The 19,464-nt window shown below is 39.7% G+C and overlaps 1 protein-coding gene across 9 annotated transcripts in view; it reads left to right on the top strand.

The window, feature by feature from the left end:
- The window catches only part of Ncoa1 (nuclear receptor coactivator 1), a 277,740-nt gene that overhangs the window by 125,295 nt on the left and 132,981 nt on the right, over window positions 1-19,464 (top strand). The window contains exon 3 of one of the 9 annotated variants that reach the window (XM_063261875.1): window positions 5,602-5,660. The gene's annotated coding sequence lies outside the window, so the exon portion shown is untranslated. 9 annotated transcript variants of the gene reach the window in all.

Below are 19,464 nucleotides of genomic sequence, written 5' to 3'. Positions count from 1 at the left end.
ATTTCAGCATCTCCAGCATCTTGGTATCTGCAGATCCTCCTTTTTCATTCAGTTATAAATGCTAGCAGTTCCTGGTGCTGGAGAAATGGCTTTAGTGGTTCAGATCCTTTTATAAAGACCCCAGATCGGTTCCTAGCACCCATATCAGGTGGCTCACAACCCCCTGTAACTCCAACTGCAGGGGAATCTGAAGTCTCTTGACTCCTCATATAACCACACATAGATTTAAAATTAATAAAAATAAATCTAAAACTGAATTCCTAGTTTTTGATATAAGGGATTTTCATTGGATACTTGAAAATTATGGGTACTATATCCGAGGTTCTGTAATCTATTTAACTGTCCCAGTGTAGTTGGGTACGGTGGCAGAGTCCCTGAACTCCTAGCACTTGGAAGGCTGAGGGACGAAGATGGTGAGTTTGACACCAGACTGTGTTATGTAAAGTACACCCTATCTCAAAGAGAAAGCTAAACAAACCCCTGGTCTATCCTCCACCGCAGTTGCTTCAGCACAGGAAGGCTGCTGCTTATTATTACCCCACGGATAGGAGTCCAATTCCCTACTTTTACGCTTTTAATACTCTACATGGGAGTTAGCTCTCTTTATTCCTGGTTGAGAGAGGCAGGGGTGCCTCACTGCCTCATAAACACTCCCCTGTGGCCTCTGCAGGGGCATGTTCCCATCACTGTGCAGAGGTAAAAGGCCTAACTCACAGAGGCTTCCCCTGACACCAGCCTATGGCAGAGAAACCAGGTGACAATGCCAGGCGGTCTGCATAGCCTTTACTGAGAGAAAGAGGTCTTGTTACCAGCCTGCCGGCAGGCTTCTCTACTGGGCTCTGACACTCCTCTGGCTGGGAAAGCTGGCCTTCCTGCTGTAGGCTGAGGGACTCCAGTGTGCCCTGCGATGGCAGTGGTGGAACAGAGACCAGAGAGCCTCCCAACCTACACCCACACCCAATTTTTTGTGTTTGGCTAAGCAAAATAGCTTTTGTCTGTATTGTCTTGTCCCTGGTTGTTTGGCAAAGGAGAACAGGATTTTGTTTTGTTTGTTAGTTTGGTGTTTTTAGGGAGGTCTTGGCTTTCAGATGTTTCTAGGTTGCCAGCTTCTTTAGTTCCTATTCCATCATATACAAGATACAAAAGAAAACTCATAAATCTTCCATGTGCTTTTCCTTGGATTATGAGATCCACACATGGTCTGTCATCTCTCTGTTTCCTTTATATGTGGTAAATATGTCCACACTTTTATTTAGAATGAGAAAAGGTTTCTTCCTTCCCAGATTCAGCAAGTACTTTTAAGGTTTTTTTCTCTTTTCATGTCTTTGTTGAGAGAGAGAGAGAGAGAGAGAGAGAGAGAGAGAGAGAGAGAGAGAGTGTGTGAGTGTGTGTGTGTGTGTGGTGGTGGTGGTGGTGGTGGAGAGCAAACCCAGGACATCATATGGACTAGGCAAACACTCTGCCCACCACAGAACTCTATTACCAACTCAAATACTTTTAATTTTCACTTACTTTATTTTTATTTTTATTTTTTCTCTTTTTTCTTTTTTTTATTTTTGGAGCTGGGGACCGAACCCAGGGCCTTGCGCTTGCTAGGCAAGCGCTCTACCACTGAGCTAAATCCCCAACCCCTATTTTTATTTTAATTATAACTAAAATTCCCTCTTTCTTCATATATTTATGCTTGATTGTTGCTAATTTTAAAAACTTTAGATTATTTTAAATGAAAGTATAGTTTACTATCTAGAAATTTAGGTTTACAAATTAATCTTTTACTTTTAAGAATTGTTTTGTATTAAGACTAGAATTTCTATATTCCATTTTATTAAAATATATACGTAAGTTCTCTTGGCTTGCTTGCTTGAGGAGTAATGTAACTTATATGTTAGTTACACTTTTGTGTGTGGGGCTGGGGGATCCAACTAGTTACAAATGTCTTTTATTTTATTTTATTTTATTTTTTCCCATCTTTATTAAATTGGGTATTCCTTATTTATATTTCAAATGTTATTCCCTTTCCCGATTTCCAGGCAAACATCCCCCTAACCCCTCCCCCTCCCATTCTATATAGGTGTTCCCCTCCCAATCCTCCCCACATTATCACCCTCCCCCCAAGAATCCCGGTCACTGCGGGTCCACCCTTGGCAGGACCAAGGGCTTCCCTTTCCACTGGTGCCCTTACTAGGCTATTCATTGCTACCTATACAGTTAGAGCCCAGGGTCAGTCCATATATAGTCTTTGGGTAGTGGCTTAGTCCCTGGAAGCTCTGGTTGGTTGGCATTGTTGTTCATATGGGGTCTCAAGCCCCTTCAGGACTGAAAGTCCTTTCTTTGATTCCTTCAACGGGGGTCCTATTCTCAGTTCAGTGGTTTGCTGCTGGCATTCACCTGTGTATTTGCCATATTCTGGCTGTGTCTCTCAGGAGAGATCTACATTCGGTTCCTGTCAGCCTGCACTTCTTTGCTTCATCCATCTTATCTAGTTTAGTGGCTATATATGTATGGGCCACATGTGGGGCAGACTCTGAATGGGTGTTCCTTCAGCCTCTGTTCTAAACTTTGCCTCCCTATCCCCTCCCAAGGTATTCTTGTTCCCCTTTTAAAGAAGGAGTGAAACATCTGCATTTTGGTCATCCTTCTTGAGTTTCATGTGTTCTGTGCATCTAGGGTAATTTGAGCATTTGGGCTAATATCCACTTATCAATGAGTGCGTACCATGTATGTTTTTCTGTGCTTGGGTTACCTCACTCAGGAGGATATTTTCCAGTTCCATCCATTTGCTTATGAATTTCATAGTCATTGTTTTTGGATAGTTGAGTAGTACTTCATTGTGTAGATGTACCACATTTTCTGTATCCATTCCTCTGTCGAAGGGCATCTGAGTTCTTTCCAGCTTCTGGCTATTATAAATAAGGCTGCTATGAACAATAGTGGAGCAGGTGTCTTTGTTATATGTTGGGCCATCTTTTGGGTATATGTCCAAGAGAGGTATAGCTGAGTCCTCAGGTAGCGCAATGTCCAGTTTTCTGAGGAACCTCCAGACTGATTTCCAGAATGGTTGTACCAGTCTGCAATCCCATCAACAATGGAGGAGTGTTCCTCTTTCTCCACATCCCCGCCAGCATCTGCTGTCGCCAGAGTTTTTGATCGTAGCCAATCTGACTGATGTGAGGTGGAATCTCAGGGTTGTTTTGATTTGCATTTCCATTATGACTAAAGATGTTGAACATTTCTTTAGGTGCTTCTCAGCCATTCAACATTCCTCAGCTGTGAATTCTTTGTTTAGCTCTGAACCCAATTTTACAAAGGGTTTTTTGTCTCCCTGCAGTCTAACTTTGTGAGTTCTTTGTATATTTTAGATATAAGCCCTCTATCAGTTGTAGGATTGGTAAAGATCTTTTCCCAATCTGTTTGTTGCCATTTTGTCCTAACCACAGTGTCCTTTGCCTTACAGAAGCTTTGTAGTTTTATGAGTTCCTATTTGTCGATTCTTGATCTTAGAGCATAAGCCATTGATTGGTGTTTTGTTCAGGAAATTTTTTCCAGTGCCCGTGTGTTTGAGATTCTTCCCCACTTTTTCTTCTATTAGTTTGAGTGTATCTGGTTTGATGTGGAGGTCCTTGATCCACTTGGACTTAAGCTTTGTACAGGGTGATAAGAATAGATTGATCTGAATTCTTCTACATGCTGACCTCCAGTTGAACCAGCACCATTTGCTGAAAAGGCTATCTTTGTTCCATTGGATGGTTTTGACTCCTTTGTCAAAAATGAAGTGACCATAGGTGTGTGGGTTCATTCCTGGGTCTTCAATTCTATTCCACTGATCTATCTGCCTGTCTCTGTACCAATACCATGCAGTTTTTATCACTATTGCTCTGTAATACTGCTTGAGTTCAGTGATAGTGATTCCCCTGGAAGTCCTTTTATTGTTGAGCATAGTTTTAGCTATCCTGGGTTTTTTGTTATTCCAGATGAATTTGCATATTGTTTTGTCTAACTCTCTGAAGAATTGGATTGGTATTTTGATGGGGATTACATTGAATCTGTAGATTGCTTTTGGTAAAATGGCCATTTTTACAATATTAATCCTGCCAATCCATGAGCACTGGGAGATCTTTCCATCTTCTGAGATCTTCAATTTCTTTCTTCAGAGGCTTGAAGTTCTTAACATACAGATCTTTCACTTGCTTGGTTAAAGTCACACTGAGGTATTTTATATTATTTGGAACTATTATGAAAGGTGTCGTTTCCCTAATTTCTTTCTTGGCTTGTTTCTCTTTTGTGTAAAGGAAGGCTAATGATTTATTTGAGTTAATTTTGTACCCAGCCACTTTGCTGAAGGTGTTTATCAGGTTTAATAGTTCTCTGGTGGAACTTTTGGAATCACTTAAATAAACTATCATATCATCTGCAAATAGTGATATTTTGACTTCTTCCTTTTCAGTCTGTATCCCTTTGATCTCTTTTTGTTTTCTGATTGCTCTGACTAGGACTTTGAGAACTATATTGAATGAGTAGGGAGAGATTGGGCAGCCTTTTCTAGTCCCTGATTTTAGTGGGATTGCTTCAAGTTTCTCTCCATTTAGTTTAATGTTAGCTACTGGTTTGCTGTATATGGCTTTTACTATGTTTAGGTATGGGCCTTGAATTCCTATTCTTTCCAGGACTTTTATCATGAGGGGCTGTTGAATTTTGTCAAATGCTTTCTCAGCATCTAATGAAATGATCATGTGGTTTTTATCTTTCAGTTTGTTCATACAGTGGATTACGTTGATGGTTTTCCATATATTAAACCATCCCTGCATACCTGGGATAAAGCCTACTTGATCATGATGGATGATTGTTTTGATGTGCTCTTGGATTCGGTTTGCAAGAATTTTATTGAGTATCTTTGCCTTGATATTCAAAGGGAAATTGGTTCGCAGTTCTCTTTCTTTGTTGGATCTTTGTGTGGTTTAGGTATAAGAGTAATTGTGGCTTCATAGAAGGAACTTGGTAGCGCTCTGTCTGTTTCAATTTTGTGGAATAGTTTGGATAGTATTGGTATGAGGTCTTCTATAAAGGTCTGATAGAATTCTGCACTGAACCCATCTAGACCTGGGCTCTTTTTGGTTGGGAGACTATTCATGACTGCTTCTATTTCTTTAGGAGTTATGCGGTTGTTGAAATGGTTTATCTGTTCCTGATTTAACTTCAATACCTGGTATCTGTCTAGGAAATTGTCCATTTCTTCCAGATCTTCAAGTTTTGTTGAATATGGGCTTTTGTAGTAGAATCTGATGATTTTTTTTAATTTCTTCTGATTCTGTTGTTATATCTCCCATTTCATTTCTGATTTTGTTAATTTGGACATACTCTCTGTGTCTTCTGGTTAGTCTGGCTAAGGGTTTATCTATCTTGTTGATTTTCTCAAAGAACCAGCTTTTGGTTCTGTTGATTCTTTGTATAGTCCTTTTTGTTTCTACTTGGTTGATTTCAGCTCTGAGTTTGATTATTTCCTGCCTTCTACTCCTCCTGGGTGTATTTGCTTCTTTTTGTTCTAGAGCTTTTAGGTGTGCTGTCAAGCTGCTGATATATGCTCTCTCCTGTTTCTTTCTGCAGGCACTCAGAGCTATGAGTTTTCCTCTTAGCACAGCTTTCAGTGTGTCCCGTAAGTTTGGGTATGTTGTACCTTCATTTTCATTAAATTCTAAAAAGTTTTTCATTTCTTTCTCTATTTCTTCCTTGACCAGGTTATTGGTTTTTTGTTGTTGTTGTTGTTGTTTTGTTTTTTCTTTTTTTCGGAGCTGGGGACCGAACCCAGGGCCTTGTGCTTGCTAGGCAAGCGCTCTACCACTGAGCTGAATCCCCAACCCCGACCAGGTTATTATTGAGTAGAGCATTGTTCAACTTCCATGTATATGTGGGCCTTCTTCCCTTATTGTTATTGAAGACCAGCTTTAGGCCATGCTGGTCTGATAGCACGCATGGGATTATTTCTATCTTTCTGTATCTGTTGAGGCCTGTTTTGTGCCCGATTATATGGTCAATTTTGGAGACAGTACCATGAGGTGGTGAGAAGAAGGTATATCCTTTTGTTTTAGGATAGAATGTTCTATAAATATCCATTAAGTCCATTTGGTTCATGACTTCTGTTAGTCTGTCTATGTCTCTGTTTAATTTCTGTTTCCATGATCTGTCCATTGATGAGAGTGGGGTGTTGAAATCTCTTTATTATTGTTGTGTGAGGTGCAATGTGTGCTTTGAACTTTAGTAAGGTTTCTTTTATGTATGTAGGTGCCCTTGTATTTGGACCATAGATATTTAGGATTGAGAGTTCATCTTGGTGGATTTTTCCTTTGATGAATATGCAGTGTCCTTTCTTATCTTTTTTGATGACTTTTGGTTGAAAATCGATTTTATTCGATATTAGAATGGCTACTCCAGCTTGCTTCTTCAGCTCATTTAATTGGAAAGTTGTTTTCCAGCCTTTGTCTCTGAGGTGTGTTTCCTGTAGGCAGCAAAATGCTGGGTCCTCATTACGTATCCTGTTTGTTAATCTGTGTCTTTGTATTGGGGAATTGAGTCCATTGATGTTGAGAGATATTAAGGAATAGTGATCGTTGCTTTCTGTTATGTTCGTATTTGGATGTGAGATTATGTTTGTGTGCTTGTCTTCTCTTTGTTTTATTGCAAAATGATTAGTTTCTTGCTTTTTCTAGGGTGTAGCTTGCCTCCTTGTGTTGGGCTTTACCATTTATTATCCTTTGTAGTGCTGGATTTGTAGAAAGATACTGTGTAAATTTGCTTTTGTCATGAAATATCTTGGTTTCTCCATCTATGTTAATTGAGAGTTTTGCAGGATACAGTAACCTGGGCTGGCATTTGTGTTCTCTTAGGGTCTGTATGACATCTGTCCAGGATCTTCTGGCTTTCATAGTTTCTGGCGAAAAGTCTGGTGTGATTCTGATAGGTCTGCCTTTATATGTTACTTGACCTTTTTCCCTTACTGCTTTTAATATTCTTTCTTTATTTTGTACGTTTGGTGTTTTGACTATTATGTGACGGGAGGTGTTTCTTTTCTGGTCCAATCTATTTGGAGTTCTGTAGGCTTCTTGTATGCCTATGGGCATCTCTTTCTTTAGTTTAGGGAAGTTTTCTTCTATGATTTTGTTGACGATATTTACTGGTCCTTTGAGCTGGGAGTCTTCACTCTCTTCTATACCTATTATCCTTAGGTTTGATCTTCTCATTGTGTCCTGGATTTCCTGTATGTTTTGGGCCAGTAGCTTTTTCCATTTTACATTATCTTTGACAGTTGTGTGGATGATTTCTATGGAATCTTCTGCTCCTGAGATTCTCTCTTCCATCTCCTGTATTCTGTTGGTGAAGCTCGTATCTACAGCTCCTTGTCTCTTCCTTTGATTTTCTATATCCAGGGTTATCTCCCTTTGTGCTTTCTTTATTGTTTCTTTTTCCACTTTCAATTCCTTCACCTGTTTGATTTTGTTTTCCTATAATTCAGGGATTTTTGTGTTTCCTCTCTAAGGGCTTCTACTTGTTTACTTGTTTTTTCCTGCATTTCTCTAAGGGAGTTCTTTATGTCCTCCATCATCATGATCAAATGTGATTTTAAATATAGATTTTTCTTTTCTGGTATGTTTGGATATTCAGTGTTTGCTTTGGTGGGAGAATTGGGCTCTGATGATGCCTTGTAGTCTTGGTTTCTGTTGCTTCGGTTCCTGCGCTTGCCTCTTGCCATCAGATTATGTCTAGTGTTACTTTGTCCTGCTATTTCTGGCAGTGGCTTGACCGTCCTATAGGCCTGTGTGTCAGGAGTGCTGTAGACCTGTTTTCCTGTTTTCTTTCAGCCAGTTATGGGAACAGAATGTTCTGCTTTCAGGCGTGTAGTCATTCCTGTCTACTGGCTTTCAGCTGTTCCTGTGGGCGTGTGTCCTGAGTCTACCAGGCAGGTCACTTGGAGCAGAAAAGTTGGTCTTACCTCTGGTCTCGGGCCTGAAGTTGCTCCTCAGGGCTGGATTTCAGCTCTCTGTGAGGGCAGCAACCAGAAAGGCCTGCCCCTACTTCTGGGTCCCTGTGCGCAGGACGCCCAGATGGCGTTAGGTGTTTTCCTCTAGAGTCAGAAATGTGGGCAGAGAGTAGTCTCCTCTGGTTTCCCAGGCGTGTCTGCCCCTCTGAAGGTCTAGCTCTCCCTCCCACAGGATTTTGGTGCAGGGAGCTCTTTGACTGGGTCCCTTCAGATCTGGGCGCAGACTGGACCGCAGGGCTCCTGCAGCTTGACTGCCCCTTTCTCCCTGTGCCCAGAGGCCCTATACAGTTTTCTCTTGGGCCAGGGGTGTGAGCAAAGGTGGGCAGAAGTGGCGGTCTCTCGTGCCTTACAGTCTCAGGAGTGCCCACATGTCTAGGCGATGATCTCTCTCTCCCATGGGCTTTGGGAGCAGGGAACTGTGGGATTACAAATATCTTAAATAAAGAATGGCAGTTTACTTTATGCCTCCTTACTATTTTCTTCATTTTTCTTCATGTTCTATATTAGATTGCATCAGTTTCACAGGACTCGTCCAAGTAGACCCAACTGACTATCAATATTTCCCTGATTTCAGGTTATCTTTATGGCTATATCAGAGAATGAATTAATCTCCTATTAATCCCTGTATATTAATGTAACAGATTTAGAAATAACTGGTTTAGTGTCATTTCAAATAGTACTGGGTCATGCAACAAGATAGATACCAGGAAAAGGAAGAGGACTTCCCCTGTTACCTTTCTGACTGCCTTCAGTGGCTCTCAATTTTCAGTCAGATCAGGGACCTCTTTGAGGATATTCTTAAAGCCATAATATTTTCATAAGTGTTCACATGTGTCCCATCTGATTTGGACCCTCTACGCGCACACACACACATACACACACACACACACACACACACACACACACACACACACGAATGCACATAAGCAACCATAAATAAAAAGTAAAATAATATGCTTGCTACTTTTGTAGTTATGAAATGTGAGACTAGAATTAAATATTTTCCCCAATTGTAGAAATTCCCTCAAAGACAGCAACATTTCTTGAGGTTCTCACCACTTAAAGTAAAACTGTTCCCTAAAGTTGCAGCTTTTTGTCCCTGTCAGCAAGTGACGGTGCCAGTTTCACCACACTATCACTCTGAATGTCCTGACACCACAGGCACTCAGAGATCAAATGACTGGATTATTTAATAACCCAAAAGATCCCTGATGTTGAAAAGAGGAAGGTATGATAGAAGTCTTAGAAATCTTTTGCAAAACAATGAACAAGAATGACTTAAGTTAGGTGTGATGGTACATGCAAGCCTACTGCTCAGGAGAGCCAGGGACCTCTGTGAGGCAAGGCCAGAAACAGAGAGAGAGAGAGACAGAGAGAGAGAGAGAGACAGAGAGAGAGAGAGACAGAGAGAGAGACAGAGAGAGAGAGACAGAGAGAGAGACAGAGAGAGACACACACACAGACAGAGACACAGACAGAGAGACATGGACAGAGACACAGACAGAGACAGAAAGACAGAGACAATAATCACATAAGCTACTTTTAAATAAATAATAGATTTTGGTCATGTTTTTTCTGTTTCCTCACTCCTTCCTAATCTTCCTCTACCCATCCTACTTTATGTTCTTTGGATTAAAAAAAGGAAAGAAACAACAACAAGAAGAAGAACAACAACAAAACCTCACAAAAATGAAAATCAAAACAAACAGGCAAAAGACCATTATGATTTAAAAAAAAAATCCAAAATAAAGCAAAATGAAACAAAAGGTTCACAAAGGTGAGGTTGAGTTTGTTAGTCAGCTCCTCCTAGGCTGGGCCTGCAGTGAAGTATGAGTGCTGTCCCCAGTGACTGTCACCAGAGAAAGCTATTTCCCTCTGTTAATGGGCATCAGTTGTAGGGTCTGCTTCCCCTCTCAGTACAGGGACCCCATCTGTACAGGTCTTGGGGGCAGGCAACTCCCTTTTCTAGGTACCATCTCAGGCCACAAGTCACATACACTGCATTTAGAAAGCAACGCTGTGCTCGTGGTTTGTTTTTCTAGTCAGCTTTTCTGTTAGGAGTCAGATTCAGCAGTCCCTCGCAGAACTATTACTTGGGTTAATGAGATAGGACTGTAAGTGATTGCATCACCACTACAGAATTGCTCCTGGCTGGGGCAAAGGTACTAAAACTGGGGCTGGGAGGTCAGGAACCCAATGGCTCCTCTGAGAAGCACAGTACTGAAGCCTGTCTCAGACACAATCCTCTGTCTTGTTACTATTCTCTTTGTTTTCTGAAATTCCAAAAAGTCGCTTCTCAAATTTTTATTTCCTCCTACTTTTTAATTTTATGTTGTTTTGAAATAGTGACCGTGGTTACTAATGAGTAGAGGCTCCTCGGGAACTTTAGTAACCTCAGTCAGCCTCTCACCGGGAGCAGTGCCAGCTAGATAAAAGTGTAAGAACACAGCTACCCTGTGACTGTGTTCTTTCGTTAGTGAGCACTTCCCATCAAGTCAGATGTTCTTTGTTGCAGCTAAAGTTTTCACTCAGGTCTTCTCCCGACTCTGGTAGAGACTGGAAAGGGGTTGCTAGAGCATGCCCTTCACTTAGGCCTGCTCTGTCTGCAGCCTTTTCTTCTCTGTCCCTATTCCTTGCCATCTTTTTCTGAGTAAGTGATAGACATAGTTGGCATTTGGAGCTCAGGATAGGAGGTAATAGCTTTGGATTCGTGGTAAACAAAGGAATGAAATAGAATTAAAAGTTTGATGAAGGGTACTAAGTGTTTGTTTGCCAAAATCAAGAGTCAAGGATTCAGCTCCTATCAGAAGGTCAGAATAAGTGATTTCTAGAAAGCTTGGCAGTTAGCATTGCCTTAGTGGATGGCACTGTTGACAAGGGAGAGGAAGCCTGAATGTCACTGAGCATACAGTACAACCGGAAATCCTACATAAACTCTTGGCTATATCACATTCCCACTCATATAGGGCTTTTATTTTTCACCATTCTCAGAAATTTAAGGAAAGAGTTCATTTTAAAGAGGTCTCTATTTTGAAACTATGTCTTCTTAGTACATAGCTAACTTTTACACATCTTGTTTTGCCTCAAATGATCTAGACCAATAGTTGGCAAACTAGTTTATGGAGCAAGACTAGGTTTTGCAGCCTCTGTCTTATGAGTAAAGTTTTATTGAGCCATAGTGCCCATTAGTTTGTATACAGACCATGGCTACTTTTATGTTCAGATAGTAGAGCTGAGCTGTTGTACTCTGTAATCTAGAAAACCTAAAGTATTAACTAATTGGCTCTTTACAGAAAAGATCCACATCTGCTCTAGAGAAGTGGTTCTCAACCTTCCTCATGCTGTGACCCATTAATACAGTTCCTTAGGTTGTGGTGACCCCCAACCATAAAATTATTTTTGTTGTTACTTTATAAATGTAATTTTACTACTGCTACAAATCTTAATATAAATATCTGTGTTTTCCGATGGTCTAGGCGATCCCTGTGAAAGAGTTTTTCTACCCTGAGGTTTCTGAACCTCAGGTTGAGAACTGATGCTCTAGATAGACTATGTCAGGGGTAGTGATGTTTGGAGAAAGTGCAGGCTTAGCATGATAGCTACTTTTGAATTGTGTGACAAATGCCAGGGGAAAAAGAACTGTGATGGAAGAAGCATTTCTTTGCTTCACTGTTTCACAAGTTTCGATACATGGTTGCTTGGGCAGAAGAACCTCATGGCAAACAGAGCAAGCAAAGAGGGCCAAGGGCATGATATTCACTTCAGAGACAGCTCCCCAGTGTCCCACTTCTTCCAACAAGCCCTACCTTCTACAGTTTCTACCACCTCCCAATAGTCTGATCCAATTTTGTATCCTTCAGCAAATTAAACCACTCATTATGTCAGAGCCTTCACAATTTAGTGGTCTCTGGAAAGGCAGTGGCAGACACACCCAGAACTGTGCTTTGTCTCCTGGGCCTTTCTCCAACCAATTGTGTTGACAGTCAAGATTAGGTATCACAAATGGATCTTCTAGGTCTTTATTCTGTTTAAATTCTGGTAGTAAAAAGAAATTCTTAGAGTGTAAATATTACATTTTTTTAAAACACACTTTCCTCTTTTTACATGTGTTCATCATCTCCAGTGAATTTACTCTAAATCTGCTGTCAGCTAAGTGACCTTGGAGTTCACAGCCTCACTTTAGAGATGGCAAACACTGAGCCTCTTAGAAATTGTCATATACCTGGTGTCACAGAAGCAGAATTGCTAGTGGCAATTCCTAGGAGCAAAGTGCTGCTTTATTTGGTTGTTTTCTTGGTTTACATTTTTTTTTTTTTACTGTGATGCATATAGGCATTTACAGATGAAGTCGTGCCCAGTCTGTCTTTAGTTCTAAGTACTATTTAGAAAAGCAAAGAATCAGCCAAAGAGAAGAAAAGCATTAAATCTAATTGTAATGCAACTCTGCTACTAATACTTTTGCAAGTATTAGGAAGCACATCATTCTTTGGGAAACAGGAGTATGAACAGGAATATACACTTGAATTATAGGGGTCAGTGCAAACTAAGATTTACAGATATGTTTTCCTTCTCCAAGCCTTTTACATAGTGTAATTCGTGTGAAGGAATTACAAAGAAACAAAGCACTGTATTCATAATTCCTAAGGAATTTGTAAGTGCAGCCTTAAGGAGTGCAGAGTTCACATTGTTACTAGAAGCTTCTATAACTATCTAAATGGTTTCCTTTTATGAATAGTACAAATTGTAACTTGTATTTTATAACAAAAGTACCTGATTTCTGATTTATAACCTAATTTAAAGACACTAAGGAAATTAGGTGTATTTTCACTAAAAACGATAAAAGAAACGCATACCAGAAATTCTAGTCAATTTCCTCTTACAATTCTGGCAAGGGTTTTGCTATCACAATTGGGGCAGAGCCATTATTTTCCTCAAGATTCAGTATTAGAAAGGCCTCTCCCTTCATTGCATCAGAAAATAATTACAGAATTTCTCCTTGCTGCTTCCCTGGGGACCCAGTTTAGACAAGAGAAATCCTGAGAGAAGCTTGCATAAAAGATGTGCACCAAAACTAGACTATGCTAGCAGATACTGTCACCTTTCAGGCCTATTCTGCAAATAATTTAGAAAAACCTTAACCTCAGAATTTTTTTTAATTAGCCTCTAAAGAATTGTGTAGTTAATTCTCGTTTCCCACTGCAATAACTCAGATTTTTTTAATTTTATTTTCTTCTACATTTGAAAAGTGTCTTAACTTTTTCATAAAAATACAGTGAAAATTCTCATGCTAGCTTAACATACTTAACTATAAATTAGGCTGTAATAAGGCTAAGTTCCAATTTCAATGTGCTTGATTGATATTTAATCTTTCAGAAATGTAAACCATTGTTATAATTTAATTACTCTTGTTAGTTTTGTATTTTTATTCAAGTTCTGTCTCCAAATGGATTGTCCAGATGAAAAGAATAGAATTGATCTAATGCTAATTTAAATGTGGAATTCTAAAAAAGTATTCTCACCATCGCTGGCTCATTAGAGTAGAAAGTGACATTGTAGAATCATAATGGTCTGGTTATCGCGCATCTGAACCTTTGGTTACGAGAAGAGTTTTATATGCTAAGTTGCAAATTGATTATCTCTATTCTGAAATTCTTCAGACCAGAAGTGTTAGACATTTAGGGTTTTTCCAAGACCCTGTAATATTTACATACACACAGTAAGATATGAACATATACACTATGAATTGAAACAGGATTTACTTATATTTCAAACATTATCTTACATTATAGTTTGAAGATAAATTGATTAATATCTTTAGAGCAACTGCATTTAGACTGAGACTCACTGTGGTGCCAGGTGTGGAAGTTCTTATTTGTGGTATTATGTGGTTGCTCAAAGAACTCGAGATTTACAGCATTAGGTTTCAGATTTACATGCTAGATATAGCCAACTTGTAACGCTTTTTAATTCTTGTAAATCCTTGTTCTCTTCCGTCCTTAGCAAATCCAACATTTCCCGTAAGGTATGGTGGCATATGCCTGCAATCCCAACTTTGGACGTAGCAGCAGGAGGACCATTGCCAAGTTTGAGTCCAGCCTAGGAAATTTAGGGTATCCTTGTATCAAAATAACAATTTTTAAAAGTTTTCTTACATACATAAGGCAGTAGGTTCAGTTCCTAGTACTATTTTGTTTTGAACATTATTAACACACTCCCAATTTGCTGAATTCTATTACATTTCCAGACCATAAACCCATAAGGAGTTTCAGGTGCCACTTCAGACAATCACTAAACGCTCCTGGTAATTTTCACAAAAATATGTTCCTGTGGGAATTCTTTTGAGGTAAAATGTCTCCAGCCTTTATTGAGTTTTATAGCTAACCATCACCAAAGTTAAAAGCCTTTTTATAGGCCTCCGCAGCATCATATTCCTTCCAGAAGAATATACAAAACCGATTTGTTTTCTTTTCTAAAACCATGTAATCATAGAGTTTAGAATGATCAACCTCTCTTTTCACATTTGAGGAGATAGCCACTCCTGTAAGTCAAAGATATTGAGACTTAATAATTGTTAAATTATTATTTATTAGGGACCCTATTGATAACAGCTGAACTCTTGTCGGTCTCTTGTTGATGAATGAATCCTGTGACAGTCTGTGATTATGTTAGTGTCTTTTTAGCCTTCCAGATTCTGTAGAGAGATTATTGAACTTTCAACAGTCTAAAAAGCTGTTAGTATTTGAATGCAAAGTTTTGATGGGCACAGTAGGATCTCTAACCTTGCCCAATTTATTTCATAAAATGACAGTATGATCTGATGTGTCTTAGAGAGTGGCATATGGAGGCCCCTGTGTGGTGCAGAGGACAGTGGTAGACTTTATGAGTTTTAAAGAATGTTTTGACAGTATCTGTGTTGAAGCAAGCTTTTAAGAACAAGGTTATGAGATTTCACTCAGATGTAAGGAACTCGTGTGTGTGAGCATTTCACTTACTCTCTTAACAAATATTTAAAATGTGCACACAATTACTATGTTGATTTTACTGGTGATAAAGACTTGTGGGCCTGGGGGGTATAGCTTGGAGGTAGAGCACTTCCACCGTTTATTTGGCCTCCTGTGTTTGTTCCCAGCACAACACACACTGTTCACACACAAGAAATACTTGTAGAAAATGGTAAGCAAACACTGCAGCAATTTCTATAGCAAGTTTTGTAAAATAGTTCTCGTTATAAACTTCATAAACCCACACTGTCAGGAATCTCGGAAATCTCTTTACTGAAGTACGAGGCCAGAGAGTCCTAAACATTTTGGTTTTGTTGCCATTGGTTACTTTTGGTTGAAGCTTAGGTCTTAGGTTTAACCCAGTCTTTAATGTTTTAACTTAGAGACTGTATTTTATATTGTGAACTTGTATCCTGAATTTCTACATTTGCTGATATATGAGAGTATACTTATAAGTACTAAAGTATAGTAAATTAACTCATAAAGTAACGTAAGTGAACTTGAATTTTAATCATTTTTTCATACTTAGAATGATTTCAAAATAAGAATTTTATGTTGACTGTGATATTGCACAGGGATAAATGTTGCCGCTTTATAATATTCATTTTGCATAGCTATTCCAATGCTAGGAACATTAGCTGAGCAACTGTGTGTACTTTCCAATCTCAGTTAATCTGCCAGCCTTTCTAGATGGAACAAGATTCTTCAATATCCTGTCTTACTTTATAATTCTTCAGCCAGTTCAGCTCATGCAAAGAAATAATCCACAAGAAATATTCGCAATATTTATAGAATATTTACATATTGTATTTTTATTTATATTTTACTTATACATTCAGAATATGCAGTTGTTTCCAAGGGTCAGTACATGATGAACAGTGTTTTAGAACTATAAGAAATTGGATCCCATTGATGCGGGATCCTCAGTTGTATGTCTCTGTTCCACAAATAGGCTCCTATGCTTACAACCTTTATATATATATATACATATATATATCACATAATTTTAGTTGTCTATTATTTCAATGCTGCCCCAAGTCCTTGAAGAATAGTAACATTGAAATCAATTTGAACTCTCAAATATTTTTAAATGAGCTAGCCAATTGAAGGACTTGAGGATCATCTTTGGGTCTTTGTTCTAAAAGACTTTAAACTCTGCAGCACCATAGAAAGTGAAAGTCAATTCTCTGTCTTTCTTTCCCTCTTTCCTTCCATCCCTCCCCCTGAAGACCACTATGGGCAGTGTCACCCTGGGCAGGTGGGCCTGGGATGTATAAGTAGCTGAGGAGAGCAAGCCGGTGAGCAGCATTCTCCCATGGTCTCTGCTTCAGTTCCTGCCTCCAGATTCCTGCTGTAGTTCTTGCCTTACCTTGTATAACCTATAAGCTTAGGTAGAGTCTTTCCTCTGCCATGTTAGTTTCTGTCAGTGTTTTGTTATGCCAACAGATGGCAAACTAATGCAGGTGTCACACATGACACATATACATTAGTCAGCTGTTGGCATTACTACTTGATTCTAGAACTCATAAATTGGTTTTAAGTCCTTCGTGTATATGCCATTATTCCTGTACCTGTTGAGATACTGTATTATATGTCTGGGAATAGAGGGAAAGTGAGTAGGTGGTTAGTGTCTGACTTCTATGTAGCATGGTTTAATAATGTTTGGGGAGCAGTAGAAACACTGGCATCCAGTCATGGCACTGGCAGATGTGCCACTGGAAGCTGATGCTGGTGCTTCTGCGGATCTGTTTGGTGCCAAGCACTGTGCTAAGCTTCAGCCACGAAGCAGTGAGCATAGCTTAGCTTCCTGCTCTCAAGGAGCTATGGTCCCACTGTCTCTATCTTCAGCAGACACATAGACAATGACCTTGCTAAATGCTTTACTGCGGTAAGCACACTGAGATTACTCACCCAGCTACAATAGATGAAGAATCATTTTCCAGAAGAAAAATTGAGAATATGACATTAGAGAGTGAGTCTAGCATCAGGGCAACCTCAAAACTTGGAGAAGTCTGTCATTATTAAAAGGTATTCCAGTCATCTACTATGAAAATATCAGGGGCACTGGAAAAGCACACTTTTATCAGGTTAATGTTGGAATATTAAGAGCTTGACTTTAGGTTTGGCCTTATTATTATTAAAATCGTTTTCTACTAGAAATGACTATTTACACAAACATTGGATTTTCTGTCCTGCAACATCCTCTGGAATCGTCCTGTACCTGTTGAGATACTGTATTATATGTCTGGGGAAAGAAGGGGAGAAGGAAAGTGAGTAATCTTCAGGATGGAGGTGACCGTTCGTTCACTGGGTGGATAACTATTGCTTCCTGTTCCCCTGCTCTTCACTCTTCTGCACAAGTGAGGAAGGCTGTCTAAGTGTCCCATGCTCAGCACAGGGCTTTACTTTGCTATAGTTTATTGCTGCTGTCATATACATTCATATATTAAAGAGTTAAGATTCTTTCTATCTTTAATACTCTTTCCCAGCAAAATAACAGGTTCAAAACCTTATAAAGATGGCTGTTTTTGTGTAAACAGGGAGGAGGAAAGAGAAAGAATAAAGAACTTCTAAGAAAGGGAGGAATGTGGACCTAGGGAAAGGAAGAGGATGTTAAAAACAAGTGATTGTATAAGATCCCAGGGGACATAGAAATGATGAATAAACTGTCTTTAGGAGTACCCCAAAGCAAGCAGGAGCTGGGTCTGTTCTGGTGTCACCTGATGTAAGGGAGTGCTTTTATCTCAGAGTCAGCGCTGACATCCGTGTCACACCCACCAGTAGGAGGTCATGTTTCCTGTGTAAATACTCCCTGATTGGCCTGGGGAAGGTAGAACAGTTGCTGTGATATTTGGAAAGATTAAGAAGCAGTTGTTAGGAGGCCACATTTCTTAAGATAGAGGAGGCAGATGAAATCAAGTGTGTAAGTAAAAGCAAAATCTTGGAAAGGTACTGAGGAAAGTCTGAAAAGAGGAAGTTGGAAGAATAGCCATAGATGTGTTTACCATGCTGACAAGTCTGTACATATGAGGACCAGCCACAGCCCTCAGAAAAACATGAGATTTATAGTGCTAGCCCACAAACCTACCATGACATACTTGATTGCTTGACACTTTATGGCATGGTTGGGGGGATGTGACGCACTGAACATGACGCACTAGTGGCTCTGGGCTGCAATGACTTGAGGATGAGCGTGTGGCCCTAACTGGTTGTAAATGTTGGGTAGGTGTTTGACCCTAGACTCGTCTTTCCCCACTGTGTTGCAGTGCTTCTGGAGTTCAGGAAATGCAGGCTTCTTTCTTTGTACTCTTTCTTGGTCTTCCCATGTACTACGCTATAGCTCCAACGTTGGCAATCCCAAGAGCTGCAAACCTTCCTCCTTTTAAGTCAGCTATACGTACTCCTTAGATGTCCTGGTGCTGCCTCATAATTAATGTGTACATAATTGAATTCATTAGCCTTCCTCAGACATCTGTTATCGACCATATGCCCAGGTTTGGCTAACTGACATTAATGAGCCTCCCGTGCCAGCATCATTGGTATTTCTAAGAGTGTAAACAGAGTTTCGGCCAGAAGAGGCTTCTTCACAATGTTGTTGGGTTTTTTTTAGATTTATTTTATTTTATTCTATTTTATTTTATGTAGATGAGTGTTTTGTCTGCAGGTATATGCCCTACTTTTGTGCTTGGTGCCTAGAGAGGTGAGGAGAGGGTGTTGGATCCCCTGGCACTAGCGTTATGGATGGTTGTGAGCCACCAAATGAGATTTGGGAAGTGAGCATGAGTCCTCTAAGAGTAACAAGTGTTCTGAGCTGCTGAACCAACAGAGCCAACGCTCTGGCCCCACGGTGTGGATAGACAAAAATGGAGCAAATCTAAGTTCTATGCATAATTTCAATAATATGTGCCTCGTAGTTTTATGATTATTAAAACCAAAGTATGTTTTTGTCTATATTTGTAGAACAGTGCATGTACAGATACTTGACTAATTCTAGGAAGTGGAGTTGTGGATGATTTTATTTAATTCTCTTACCTGTGTTCCGGAGTTATGCAGTGAGCATAAATAACTTTGGTAATTTTCACGTGGTGACAGACAGCTTCTTTTTGTCACTCCCAGTTCTTGTCCAGTGTCTTGCTTGCTCAACTGTTGCAGTTCATTGTGTCTGGGTAGTTCTGTGGTCACAATTCTCCATTGCTCGGAGGCCAGGGCCATGGTTAAAAATCACACTAGTGCGGTTCTTCCTTTGCCTCACCTTTCTAGTCCAGTTACTTCATATTCAATCACCAGAGCCATCAAGAGGAAGCATAAATGTTTGTCCTTGCTGTCCAGACTTTCAGCTACCTCGACTTTAGTAGAGAATTCGTACATTCTAATCCTAGCAGACTGGTTTTTCTCTCCTATGTTACTGGGATTGGAGTTTTAACTCAAAGCCTT

The sequence above is a fragment of the Rattus norvegicus genome, chromosome 6, assembly GCF_036323735.1.
Source record: "Rattus norvegicus strain BN/NHsdMcwi chromosome 6, GRCr8, whole genome shotgun sequence".
Classification (NCBI taxonomy): Eukaryota; Metazoa; Chordata; class Mammalia; order Rodentia; family Muridae; genus Rattus; species Rattus norvegicus.
This window is presented reverse-complemented; position numbering and strand designations above follow the sequence as displayed.